Source organism: Plectrocnemia conspersa, unplaced genomic scaffold (assembly GCF_051122295.1).
Source record: "Plectrocnemia conspersa isolate PC_06_02 unplaced genomic scaffold, ASM5112229v1 ptg000004l, whole genome shotgun sequence".
NCBI classification, from domain to species: domain Eukaryota; kingdom Metazoa; phylum Arthropoda; class Insecta; order Trichoptera; family Polycentropodidae; genus Plectrocnemia; species Plectrocnemia conspersa.
Genome location: NW_028277168.1, coordinates 8,470,633 through 8,485,089, shown reverse-complemented (window position 1 = coordinate 8,485,089; position 14,457 = coordinate 8,470,633). Strand labels below are relative to the sequence as shown.

General features: G+C 30.8%; 2 protein-coding genes across 3 annotated transcripts in view; one reads left to right on the top strand and one right to left on the bottom strand.

Annotated features, from left to right (window-relative positions):
- Hmgcr (HMG coenzyme A reductase) overlaps positions 1 to 14,457 on the bottom strand; it is a 68,871-nt gene that overhangs the window by 46,259 nt on the left and 8,155 nt on the right. The window contains exon 1 of one of the 2 annotated variants that reach the window (XM_088183886.1): positions 3,134 to 3,307. The exons of the other annotated variant lie outside the window; for it this stretch is intronic. The gene's annotated coding sequence lies outside the window, so the exon portion shown is untranslated. Of the gene's footprint in view, positions 1 to 3,133; positions 3,308 to 14,457 lie in introns of those variants that run through there. 2 annotated transcript variants of the gene reach the window in all.
- Positions 11,129 to 14,457, top strand: part of LOC148235834 (putative multidrug resistance-associated protein lethal(2)03659) — a 32,438-nt gene continuing 29,109 nt past the window's right edge. Inside the window, exon 1 of the mRNA XM_088183880.1 lies at positions 11,129 to 11,230. The gene's annotated coding sequence lies outside the window, so the exon portion shown is untranslated. The remainder of the gene's footprint in view (positions 11,231 to 14,457) is intronic.

Below are 14,457 nucleotides of genomic sequence, written 5' to 3'. Positions count from 1 at the left end.
ATTTCTAAGATTATTGGCCTTACTTTGGAAGGCGTGGAAGGTTCTGCATTAACATATCCACTAAATAACACGAACTTGAACAATTAATAATTTGTTCAGAAAGCATTGCCAAACAACCAATAGTACATAAAATAATCAAATAACCATTCTATATCTATAAATCAGATATTTTACATAATTTGATAAATTATACATGATTAATAACAAATTTATATACACTATTATGTATGCATGCTTATAACATAAACACATAACAATTATATAATACAGTTTTTTTGCAGTAGGGAAATTTCGACGATCTTAAAATTGTGATTAGATATTTTTCTGTCTAAAAGCAAATCGATGAGTCTAATACCGAGTGTTTTTGAAGACACTTGAAGACAACGGGCACACCGCGCAACGTTTCTACGTAATTCGGGGAAAGTTATTCTGTCGTATGCAAATTGATTGAAATGCGGTCGTTAATTTTTAATTGACTTGTTACAAACATAACTGTCGCTTTTAACTTTTGATGTAATTAAGTAGTTTAGGTTTCTATGTGAAAGAACACAACTATTTACTTTTAGTTATATCACTAATAAACCATAATGTATCCTATCAAATAATATTTATTTTAAGACAAACAGCATTCTAAATTATTTTATTGAATTGTACTGTAACCCTTTGTTAAAATTTAGTTGGTCTTATTAAACAGATTTTTTTACATTGATCATAAAACGCTATTTTAGTGATAATTTATATTTAAATCATCAACATCACATGTTAATCTATAATAACCAATTTATCTAATTATCATTGGAACTATACATATGATTTTATGTTACTTTTTTTATCACGAGAGAAAAAACCTAATATATACTGACGTCAGTAAAAGGTCTATAATATATATGCTAATTAGAAATTAAGTGCTAAAACTGGAATATATGGAACTCACTATATATATACATATATATTGTATTTCTTATACATCAGTAAAATTATGATTGAGGTTCTACAGGACAAAATGATAGACGAGCCTTTGAACCGGACTTCTCAGTTAAACTGTCAAGTCTATATATAGAAAAAAAACACGTTTTTATTTTGATTGTATTATATATTCAGCTGCGAGTAACGAGCCCAAAGGGATTTAACTCAGTACCTTTCTGACACAATTAACTTCCACCGAATAGGTGTTTAATTTATTAAAAGGAAAAAATATACAATAATTTATTAATTATTAGTTGAGGAAACTAGTAATATTTGAACACTGAAGTTGTTGAATTATTTAAGACTCTAAGTGATTTTCAGTTTTAATCGTGTCTATGAGATCGGAGTTAGTTATTATATAATAATAATAATATTGCAATTAATCGTCACATATTAGGTTTTCCTAGATTTGCTTAATTTTACAAATGAATATCGTGATAAATAATTAAAAAATAAAATCAGATTTGGTTCTTGCATTTTAAGCTATAATGTTAATAATTAATTAAATATTACTTATTTCCTTGTCTAGCGTCTCAGTACTTATTTAATAGTTGTTGATTGTGTTTACCTAGTTGAATCGCATTTACAATAAATATATATGCACATAAATCAGTAACTTTTAGGAATAAGAGACTGCAAATATATTTAGTTAAATTTAAAAAAGCGAAAAAATAATTCATAAAATTAAATGACCTTAAAATTGGTTGTTAATAAATAAAATTAATTTAAAAAAATAACAAGGCTTAATTTTCTGCGTTATTATAATCGATTTTGGGGTGTTTTTATAATAATAAAAAAACAAGGGAAAAAATGTCACAAATTTATATTATAATACAGAAAAAGCGCAAATTTTGGCCGAGCAGCGCAATTTTATTTTAGTACAACTTTCATGCATTATAATTTATAATAATTAAAATTTTGTTTTACATATGAAATAGAGAAAATATCAACTTTATAAGGCGCCAAATAATTATTTATTTATTACAAAAAAAAACGTTTGTCAAAGGCCGCTAGAATTACATAGATTTAAGTGAGTAAATATATATTATTTTAATAGATATCATAGAACATTTTTGACTTCCTACTTATTTAAAAGTTTAAAAATAAGAAACAATAAATAATGTTTAATAATAAATATAAATCCCTCAACATGATGTAGCAGTACACTTCCCCAGAAAGTTCGTAAATATTTTAGAACCATCTTGAATGCAGCTTAAATTATACTACTATGTAACATGGTTCCATCTAGAATATGCAATGAAACTAGACTGTGCGTTAAACATTGCTATACAAAGTAATTGAAGCAATATATCTAGTTGGAAGCGAAAATACCGACTTACGTGCCTTTTAACTTTAAAAGATGGCAATAAACAAAAAAATAAAAATTAATGAATTAAATAAGGAATCCATTTTTTCCGTGGTCAAAAATATGTGACTTGTTCTAGTGATTATTTAGTTGTACCCCAGACAACAAAACACCGAATGTTGTTTATGTTAAAGAAATAATGGAATATATTGATATACAATAAAAAAACATTCTCAAGATTCAGTGCAACGCCAGGTATTTCCACTATTTTATTATATAGTTTCGTCATGTGTATCACGTTTAACAGTTGTAAAATAATGGTTGACAAACTAAGTAACTGGTTATTGACATTAACATTGTAGTTGTGTTAATTCTGACCAGTTCTCATCTTAAATTCTAAACGCGTCTTCGTGTGCTGTTTTTGGCTTTAATAATAAGCAAAATAAATAGCTCTAAAGTAGCACGAAAGCTTAATTTATATGCAAACATTTTATGAATTGACACGACGTTGCAAAAAAGTATGTATCAACCAATATAAATTCCTAATTTGTCACACCTGTCGCATAGCAACATAAAACAAATCCAATGTATGATTCTAACGATACAGCTGACTTTGCACCATGCGCTCGTTATCATTTATTAAAAAATCAAATATGATTTCGCTAATAAACAATAAAAAAATTCACCTAAAGTGTAAAAGTAGCTAAAAAGTAACCCGCTTAATTTAATCCGCGAAACACACCGCAGGCCTACCACAACACAATCGTAGACGATTTCTCCCGCGCGACGTTCGAATTATATAAGATCGAACTTTTGGCATATAGTATCCTATGCATGTATTATCGTACGACGTGTACTTACATAACTATTCGAGAGCGAGTGAGACGATGTCGGAGCGGTCGTCCCCGCCGCGCGAGATGCGAAGTTATGTAAGCTCCGTATGAATGAATGAAAATCGAACGAATGCTCAAGCTCGCCGCGAAAGCGCGCTGAGGAAAAATATTGATAACCGGACGGCACGACGCACGCGATCTAACTGGTGGCTGTCTGGCGGAGAGCGTCGTATTTATAAACGGCGGCCGGTCGGGGGAGAGAGCCATCGAAGAAAGCAGACGCGCCGGCGCGCGCGCTTCTGCGCTGATGCGATTCAATCAGCGCAATACCGCCACGAATCCTGGATCCTAGATGCTCAAAGGAATTGCATCTAAAATAGCAATTATAAATGTGAAAGTGGTTCATTATTGTTAAAAAAAAGCAAAAATTATTGGAAATAGCTTATACAGGTTGATCCAAATCGAGTTTCCTATTTTGGCAGCACTGTAAATCAGACATCTGTCAATAATCACGCGTGTTCAAAGTGTCAATTTTTTTGTTTGCAACAACATATTTACGAACTATTGCTCAACGTATTAAACTTGTTGAATAGTTCCACAGAAACAACAATTCTATACGAACTGTGTATCGAAATTTACAGGAAGATTATGGTCAATTTCATTGTCCTACTGAGTGTAAAAAATTATGGATACTGAAAGCGATCAAGATAGGGTAATTCCTGTGCATCATTGTGGCGCCCGTTCAACCGAAAATATTGCTGCTGTAAGTGTGGCTGAAACCTGGAATTGGCGATTCATCGGAGTTTGCAGCTTTTGTGCTTTTCTTATGGCTCCCTTTGGCGAATTTTGCATCTGGACTTACACATATACCCATATAAAATTCAGATAACACAATAACTAAAGCCCAGAGACCACAGATAGCAAAGAATTTACGCAGATTGTGTGTTAGAGCAGCAGAAAGTCGATGCTGATTTTTTAAAGAAAATTTTATTCTCTGATGAGGCACTCTCTGGGAATGTTAATAAGCAAAATTGGCGCATATGTGGCGAAGAAAATCTTCGTGTGATTCACAAGATACCATAACATGCTCAAAAAGTGAGTGTTTAGTGCGCAGTGTAGTCAGACGGCGTCATTGTGCTTTACTTTTTTACAACAATGAAGGTCGGAATGTAACAGACAATGGTGAGCGTTATAGATGCATGATAACCGAATATTTTTATCACGAAATCAAAGATATTGGTGTGGAAGACACGTATTTCCAACAAGATGGCACAACGTTAGATGTGTTAAGAAATATAAGATGCTAGAAAATTACCCACTGATGAAAATGTGCATAGTAATCACAATGCTGCTGCCGGGGCTTGAGCCCGCAACCTCAAAGTTACTAGTCTGAGACGTTACGGATTACGCTATTCCGTCCTTTTTATATGTAGCTGTGTTTAGTGTAAAACTTAGCTATATTAGCTAAATAAATTAATAAAATATTGAAGGAATAGTCCAACCCGTTATAACAGTTGAATAATCATTGATGAATGGTTACAACACCATCTTTGTAAAGGGCAACAAATTAAATGGTCAGAATTAAAAAAACTATGGGCGTGAATAAAAATCAAATCTCTAATATATAATAAATTCTAACCACAATCGTATTCAAATTCTACCCCGAAAAATACGAACCTTTATAAAGACCAAGCAAACAGAGTCATTATTGTTGTGACATCATGTAATTATATTTTTAACACGCGTTTTTTATCGCAAAAAATTATAATATTTTTATTATTCTAAATTAAAACTCAAAGATATCCGTACGTAATATATACCTAAAATAAACTGAACTTTTAAATAACATTTTACTATAATTTAGCACTTTTCGTTAGTGATACAACTAGCGATGTTAATCCAACTAAATAAATTAGTTATCCCTATAGGTCAAATGTATCAAATCTTCTATTATAACATATACCAATTCCTTACAATTAACCCCGCAATATATATTTATAATACCAATAAGTGTACCACCAATTCATAATTTGTGGTTAGAACAATCGTAGCACTATTGACGAAAGAAACTCAAATAAGTCATGGCTAACTTTATACATCAACAAATAACTAGTAAGTGTTTTTTCAATTATTATTATTTTATACACGACTATCTCACTTTTTAAGTATTGAAAAAAAACGTTATTATTATTTATTATTTAATGACGCGTTGAGACACGAAAGACATTTTAATAATTTTTAATTTGTCACGAGTAAAAATAAAATATACCACGGTCATAATCTAAATTTACATAAATAAATTTAAATGTTATATGGTAAAAAATAGTATAAAAACTCGTTTTTTGCATTTTAAACTCAACCTTTCATATAATGTGATGTACACGGATTGTACATGACATCTTATTATGTGAATATGTCTATACATATGTACATTGAATAAATGCTCTTATTTTAGGTACGTCTCCTCGATAGATAATTATGATTTATAATTATTTATCGGAGGGAGCAAAATTATGTCAGTAAAATCAAGTATTCACCTATACAGTGAAACGTCAAGTGTTACCAGTTAGATGTTTTGCTTCACATGGGATTATGTTCGGTCTGCAATATAATTATTTGTTACGTTAAATTTCTGCCTATGCATTTACTCATTTTTAACATACTTAATTTATGGTAATATAGGTATTATTATAATGAATATTTTTTTCATTTAAAATCACATATTTTTTTATTTAATTTTTAATGTACACTGAGTATACATCACCGGAGTGCGCGGATTTTTTTGCACTGTAAGAGGCAGTTTAAATGAACAAGGATAAAAACGATGTATTGTATTGATGCTATTGAATACAAGTCTATCGATGAAAAGTAGAGATTTATTCTGAGATTAAAAAAAAATTTGTTACACTTTACTGACGCTACAACACAATCGATAACCTATAGTTGTTGCAATGTGAGCGATTATAAGTCACTGATTGTGTTTTAGCGCATTTTAGGTGTTTGAGGGCCCGTTTTAACGCTGCATATAACACAATTTTAGCATAAATTTAAATTTTAGTAATAAGAACAAGAATAATTTGTTCTTCGGTTGTCGTTTAAATTATATTAGTAGTAATAATGTGTTCAATGTTTACTCTTGATAAGGTCTTATTGTTTTTAATTATTTTTCAGAAGCAATGATGGAACAATTTGATGACCTATATGGCTACAACGTAGAATTAGTATATATAAACAAAGAGTGAATCTTCTCATATTGAAGTCACTGTCAGCAAGTATTATTTTTTTATAAAGAACATACTACATAAGTTTGATGTAACTGAATATATTGAATTGGGCTATTCCGAAAGAGGAATGATGGCATAGAACAAAATTGAATAAAAACCATGACGTATACATATTTTGCCACATTGAAATTAGAAATAACCTACTCTTAGATATTTTGGCTATCGATTATTTCAGGTATGCAATCACATATTTATAATCATTGTAAAACGTCGTTTATTAGATAACATCCAAGAAACTACACATTTATAAGCTGTCCGTTGGCTGATATATAGCGTTCCCACTGAAACAGCGCCGATTTGATCGACATTAACTTTCAATCCTCATACATACTAAGAATATACCTGGTTTATTTGAAATTCTTAAAATCTAACGTATATGTGCATTAAATCGGAAGCAATGATAATGTTTATGTAATATAAAAGAAAAAACTCACTTTTCGGCCTCGGAGCCTGGCGACGGGAATTCAAAATTTGAAGATTTCATTACGAAGATTGTTTTATGATTGTTTATCTAATTTAATCAATGTATTCTTTTTATCCTAAACACATTATGTATATATTTAATTTTTATAGTTATAACACATCTAATTAATTTGCAATCCAATTATTTATAAAAGGAAAAACTCACTTTTCGGCCTCGGAGCCCCGCGATGGGAATTCAAAATTTGAAGATTTCATTACGAAGATTGTTTTATGATTGTTTATCTAGTTTAATCAATGTATTCTTCTAATCCTTAACACATTATGTATATATTTAATTTTAATAGTTATAACACACCTAGTTAATTTGCAATCCGATTATTTATATTCAGTCAAATGACGAATTAATGAAAATTATTGTCGCGTAACAAAATTTTATTATTAAATATTAATTATTTAAAACTGTTGTCACGGTAATGTCGGCCATCTTGTTTTATATTTGAATGCTTATTTTTCATTGGTCGAAACAACACATTACCGGTGCCTCGGAAAGCAACGAAGCAAATTCAAATTTTATTTTTATTATTATTTAATATTATAATTAAATATATTTCCTTTGTTTACGTGTATTATTATACACCGTTCATACAAATCGATAGAGAATTGAACGGAAAATGTTTCATTTAAAGTTATGCGCGTTATATAAAGTTATTTTTTTTGTATTGTGTTTTATTAAATCCCACTTTAAATAATGAAGCAGTTTTATCCCGTTTTAAGACTTTTAGATACATATATTTATCAATGGCGTACGGTGGGTGTTAATATTGGGTGTGCTATAAAAAATAAAAAAGACGTACATTTTTTCATTTTTATTAGCCGAGCTTTTTCCCATATATAAATAAATAAATAAACATAAACTTATAATTATTTATATATAAAATCTAATCTTCTTTTTTTGATCATAAATTTTTCTATCACGCTGTCATAAAAAGTGCTCTTCTTTTTAATATCCATAAGGATCCCTTTTTCTATTGAAATCAAGCTAAGGCCACATAGCCTTTCTTGGCCTTGGGAACTTCGATAACAATTATTAATTCGTTTCAGAGCAGAAAATGAACGTTCTGCTGAAGCAGTACTGCTTGGAAGAGTTAATATTAATTTTTCTAATTTATCTATTTCCTGAAAACCTGACTCAAGATTATTTGTGTTCATAAATTGTACAAGCTCATGAACAGATTTCTCTGCAAATCCAGGTAAATGATAAAGAACAGCAAGCTCATTTTTTAAAATTAAATAATCAAATAATGTTCCATAGAATTGTTGCAGTTTGGTAAGTAATTTATTTGGAAATTTTCCTTTATATTGCTCATATTTTTCTTTCTCCAGAAGGTGAAAATATTTCAATTTGGACATTGAAGAAAAACGGTATTCAATTTGCTTACATATATTATCAACTATTGTATTAAATAGTTGGCTAAACGCGTGCTTTTCTTCAACAAGCAAATCATTACTCAGTCTTGGATAATTTTCTTCCGTTACATAAGAATCCCATAATGTTTCATAATTATTTTCCTGTTCATGTCTGAGTTGTTTCAAAATTTCGGTAACTTTCCTTCAGCAATATAATATGTCAAAAGATTTGGATTGTAAAATGTTGTATAACACATCAGTTTTTCCGAAAAGGTTTGAAAATATGTGGAGAAGTTTCCTTGTTTCAAAATCTTCCAAAAAGCTAAGAAAACCTCGTGCTTTTATTACAGTGTCGGGGTCCCATAGTTCACAATTTTTCACGACGTCTCGAAAAAAGTCCGTAAATTCATTTCTGTATTTTTGCACTGTGTTACTTAACCGTGATGTATAATTCCATCTTGTAGGTGTAACAGAAGGAAGTCTTCTAGCATTTATTCGTTTGGAAGATTTCGAAAATAATGCACACAATCCATTTAAAGTTTGAAAGAATGATTTGCACACTTTTATATTGGAAAGACCTTGTTGTAATGTTAAATTCAACATATGAGCATAGCAGTGTGTAAAAATGGCCAATAGATAAACTTCGAGTACTTTGGCTTGCAAACCATTAATATGCCCACTCATTACACCCGCCCCATCATAAGTCTGTCCAACTAATTTTTCTTGAATTTGAAATTCTTCAATTATATTTACAACGTGGCAAAATAAGCCATCGGCTGTTTTATCAGAGCTAACGTCTGTAAAGCCAATAAACCGCTCGTTAACTTTACCTTCATAAACAAAACGCAAAACTGTTGAGAGCTGTGAGTTCGTCATTATATCTGAAGTTTCGTCAAGAATAATAGCGACAAAATTTGCTGAATTTACTTCTTCCTTAATATGATCTTTAATAACATCACAAATTGCTTCAATTATGTCATTCTGTATGGATGGGGAAGTACCACGAAACACCGTTGCAGTATTTAAATGAGTATCCAAAACAGAATCGTATTCTCGAAGTGCATTTAAAAATTCAAGGTAATTTCCTTTGTTTAGTGAATTACAGGACTCATCGTGGCCTCGAAAAGGTTGTTCTTGTTTTCCTAGATATACTACTGCGTCAATCATTCGTTTTAATATTTCTCTATTTTTATTAACTTGTTCATTATGTTGACCTATATTAGCTTTACGTTGAGCGTCAATCATGACTTTAATCCGTTGTTTTCCAAACATTTTGAGAGAAAAAAATGATTGAACGTGTGACTGCGCTCTTTTGTGTTTTTTCAGTGCCGTTATCAGATGACTAAGGTCAGCAAATCCACTTTCATTCCACACGCTTCTTTCTTTGGAAAACCATAAACATGGCCAACAGTTCTAGATCGAAGTTCGCAGCCTGTTAACCACTCAGTTCGTTCATATGATGAAAATGAAAAATGTCTTGTATATTCACATTTATTGTCTTTATGCTTCATAAATAAATTGGGAAGAGTTGGACGTGGTTTGCCAATTTTGATTATCTTCAATTTAATTTCAGAACTTATTTTTGAAAATGGATTATTCAAAATATCTTCAACAGTATTCTTCATCATTATTGGGGTAAATAAAAAAATATAATCTAGAATATAAAATTAAATATTGATCATATGTAAATAAGATAATAAACTATTTTACGCCAAAATATAAAAAATGAGTGACCTGTTATTGTGATATAATGTAATAAAAAAGCAGCGACGGACGCAAGAGTTTTTGAAGTACGTGCACCAAATTCGAGACCAATTTTACTACTGAGCGTTGCCAGCCGACAGATCGACTTCAGCCGTTAAATCTCGGAACAATTTACTTTAGTCAGCGGTCGCTCTCAATGTCGGCGCGCCACATGTGTTATTACAAGCCGATTGCTCGCGCGCAAACTTTCAGAGCGAATGACAAATACAATGCATACTATACACTGCATATTAAAATTTTATAATTTTGCATACTACTGTATGCAAAATGATGTCGCTTTATGCCCTAAATTTTCTAATTTTCTAAATTTATATTTTAGATGGTTTTGCGGGTGTGCGCCGCACACCTAGCACATCCTGAATATACGCCCCTGATATTTATATTACACAACCAACGTATCATCGCCATAGAAAAATTGTATACCACACAACTTATAGCAGTGAAGTCGGCAAAGTGAAATGCACTTCTAAAAACCAACATTGATTAAGAGCCGAATTTCCGTTTGACGTGCCTTTATGTCATGATTTTGCAATAAGCTTTATGGTAGTGGATTTCGTGGTTTTGCATGGGGACTGGACATTATCTTACGATACATGGCCTTGCATTTGCTGATTAGAGCAATTAGACAGATAGTATTATATTAACTAAATGGTAATAGTCAACCGGCTGATTTTTCTGTCGATTTTCAAAGCTTATACTCAGTTTCGGGCAAAATTTAAATATGATATCGGTGTCTAGTTTGATGATGCTAACTATAAATACATAATTGGTGTATAGATGGTTGTTTTTTAATATGTTATTTAAGTCACACAGAGAGTTTTGTGTTAAAACATATTACATCTAATCTTAAATATCACTAACACTCCCACTATAATGTAATTGGATAAAAAGAGATTCTTCGAAAACTATATAATATACTTCATGACAAATTTAAATTACACTTTTGCACGTGCCTAGCTAATATAGAATTATCAATCAAACGTGCAGTTATTGTCTCCTTTTTGCTAGATAATAGGTCGTTAACCATGCAGAAGACGTTAAGATTCATTTATTTTTTATTTGAATCCTAAAATAAAATTCATCCACCTACACAATTGATTCTGAGAAGCATAAAATGTTTATTAATAATACGTGCATATTTCGCAGTGCTCGAAAAATCTTCCGACAGTGTGGTACTCTTTCTCATCTTTGTTTTAATCAAAAGTGTTGTTGTTGGAATCTTTAAATAGAAGAAATCCCAAACGAAGGTAGTATTGCTCTCTATTTAATATTAACAAGTATTTGACTTTAAAATCTTGATCGATTTTATTGCCAAAACTATACAAAAAAATCGTTGGTTTTGCCTAATTCAAAATAAAATGATTATGTTATATAAATAATTAATGAGTTGAAATCTATAAAATATATTCAGAAATTTAATACAATTTCTGTTTGACAAAATCCATGCAATTAGTATTTTGCATTAGAACCTTAAATCATGTGGTAATTTTCCGAACAAAAATCACAAAATAAATACTAATTAATAATATCAATGTTGCGGTTCTTTAATTTTTATTAATAAAATCGTAATTAATCAACCACATAAAACAGATAATTAATATGTTAATGATATTAAAACGTTCACAAATCCAAAAAATTTTAAATCATTAATTTAATCGATCATTTGGTCAGATTTTTAAAGCATGTTTCCAGGCTTTTTCAAGACTTAATAGAATAAACATTTAAAGCGAAATTAGTATTTTCATTTTATAGATACTGATAACCATATGATTATAATAATAAAGAAAATATAGGAATTTATCATTTATTTATTTAACGAAGGGAAAAAGACGTGCAATTCATCAACATCAAGACGGAAATTCGTCGTTTTTATATCAAATTTTAACTGGGCATAATAAGTGGATTCTTTACGACAATGTAAGTCGGAAAAAACAATGGCTTTCTCAAGTCCGGTTAACGCTTTGAAAAGTTAAAAATAAACGCGTGTGCCAAACAAAGTACTGCACAATATTTTTTTATTTACTTTATATATTAAAACTGGTCTTGTTTATGATCAACAATTAATTTTACTCAATGTTCACCCATTGGCGTTTAAACTTTTTTGTTTCACACTACACAATCACTAATAGTAAATGAGTTTCATTAAATGATAACTAGACCAGTTCGAAGGGCTTAGTCCTCTTCAGCCGTCGTTTAAAGTTGTCCACATTGAGGAGTTTGTTGCCTCGATGTTGACGTTTTGTTAGAGCCTCGACTCATGTTTAGCAGCAAAACGTTTTATAGCACTAGCGACGACTTCAACACCTGGTCGATGTATGTCTCTATCGTGAACATATTAGTATTTTGAAACTTTGTATTCAATGTTTGGTACATCCCCAGAGTTGTATGCCAAACTGGTTCAGGATTTGGTTGTATATCTTGATTTTATTGTATATTGATAGTTTGTAGTTTCCTCTTATAAGCCAATATAGTTTTCTATATTTTATTTCAAGTTCTTTTTTTATTTTTTATATGTTCTTTCCGCCGCAATTTGGTGTCCAATATCATGCCAATGTATTTAGCTATATTTCCAAACGGGATAGTGTTGCCGTTTATGAAAATTTGCAATTGATTACTTATATTTTAATTGGTGAAGTTGATAAGTACCGATTTTAATGCATTAAACTTTATTTTCCATTTTTTGCTCCAATTAGTGAACCTATCAGCGGCTTGTTGAATTTTTTCGGTAGTATTCGCTATTTCTTTTCCCAATGCCAGGATTGCTGTATCATCCGCGAATGTTGCGATTGTGATATTTTCTAATTGTAGCAAATCATACGTTTACAACAAATACAGTATCGGCCCTAAAACTCTTCCTTGTGGGACTCCCAACTATTTTTTCTTTTAATTCAGAATATTCGTTATTTCGTTTAATTCTTAATAATCTGTTGGAAATGTACAATTTAAGTAATTATACATATTGCTTCGGTAGTATATTGTTTAATTTTTAATTAAGCCTCTGTGCCATACTTTATCAAAAGCTTGAGCAACATCTAAGAAAATAGCTAAACAAATATATTTTTCTTCTAGCGCTTTTTCTATTAAATCAGTGATGCGATGCACCTGATCGATTGTAGAATGTGAATTTTAGAATCCAAACTGATGGTCTGGAATTCATTTTTTCTTCTCTATTATGGGTTTCATTCTTTTTAACAGGAATTTTCCGAATACTTTAGATATTACTGGTAGCAATGATATAGGTCTGTATTATTTTATTTCGTTTAATGGTTTTCCTGGCTTGAGAATCATTATTACTTCAGCTATCTTCCAGGCACTGGACACATGTTTTAATCTAAACACTGCGGTAATTAAATATGTTAGTTAAACTATTTCCTTTTTTGGAAACTTCTTCATAATTTCGACAGTTATCAAGTCGATTCCGGGTGGTTTATTTGAATTAATATTTCTATAGCTACTTCTGTTGGTGTTACATATTTTATTTCTTCGTTTTCATGGTTTTCTATTTCACTTCCTGTGTCGTTGTCTTGTATTTCAGTTTCGTTGGGTTTGAAGACATCATTAAGATGGTTAGGTTTTTGCTTGTTATTTCTCGCCCAGCCTCCATTTATCGTTTTGATTGGCGGCATATGAGTGTTAACCTATTCGTTGCTTTCCATAGAGAATATTCTGAATCTTTAGCTGCTGGTAAATTATTTGGGTAATAATTAATCGAATTTTCCTTTAGTTTTTGATTTTTTTCGTTTTAATTGCTGCGCTTTATTATTTACAATATTTTTATGATTAGGATCTCTGGTTAAATGCCAAATTCTTCTTGCCTTTCTTTTATCATTTATCAGATTTCTTATCTCTATTGTGTAATTATTGCTTACTTCTTTATGTGTGAGTTCCTTGGTATTGTTCCAAGCTGCTTTTTGTATATCATTAAAGTAGTATTCAGCTTCTTCCTCGAGTTGTTGTTTTGTTTTTAAATGTACATTCAGCTTAATGTTATTTTTCAGTTCTACTCTGAAGCTTTTCCAATCTGTCATTTTGTTGGTGAGTTGGTCTAATTTCTCTTTTAGTTATTCCATCACTAAAAGTCAAAATCACTGCTGAATGATCAGAACTCAGCTTAAGGGTCTCTTCTATATCTAGGTAGCTGTTTGCCACCTTTCTTGAAATTAAAAAGTCAAGGAGGTCTGGCATTTTAATAGGATCAGCGGGCCAATAGGTTGGTTTACCAGTTGTATGAAAACCACATTTTAATTCCCTTATCGCATTTCTTGACATTAAAATCCCCTCCCACACTGCACAATATAAACTAAATCAGCGTGTAATTCCACATTAAAATCCAATATTAGATCTTATGTTTTTAAAACTTCCAAAAACTGTATTTTAATAATAAAAGAGTCCATTTGCCGACAAGTCTAAAAATGATCCCACCTACCTCGTACCACATGTAGTTTATACATACAATACAGAACGTATTCTCAAA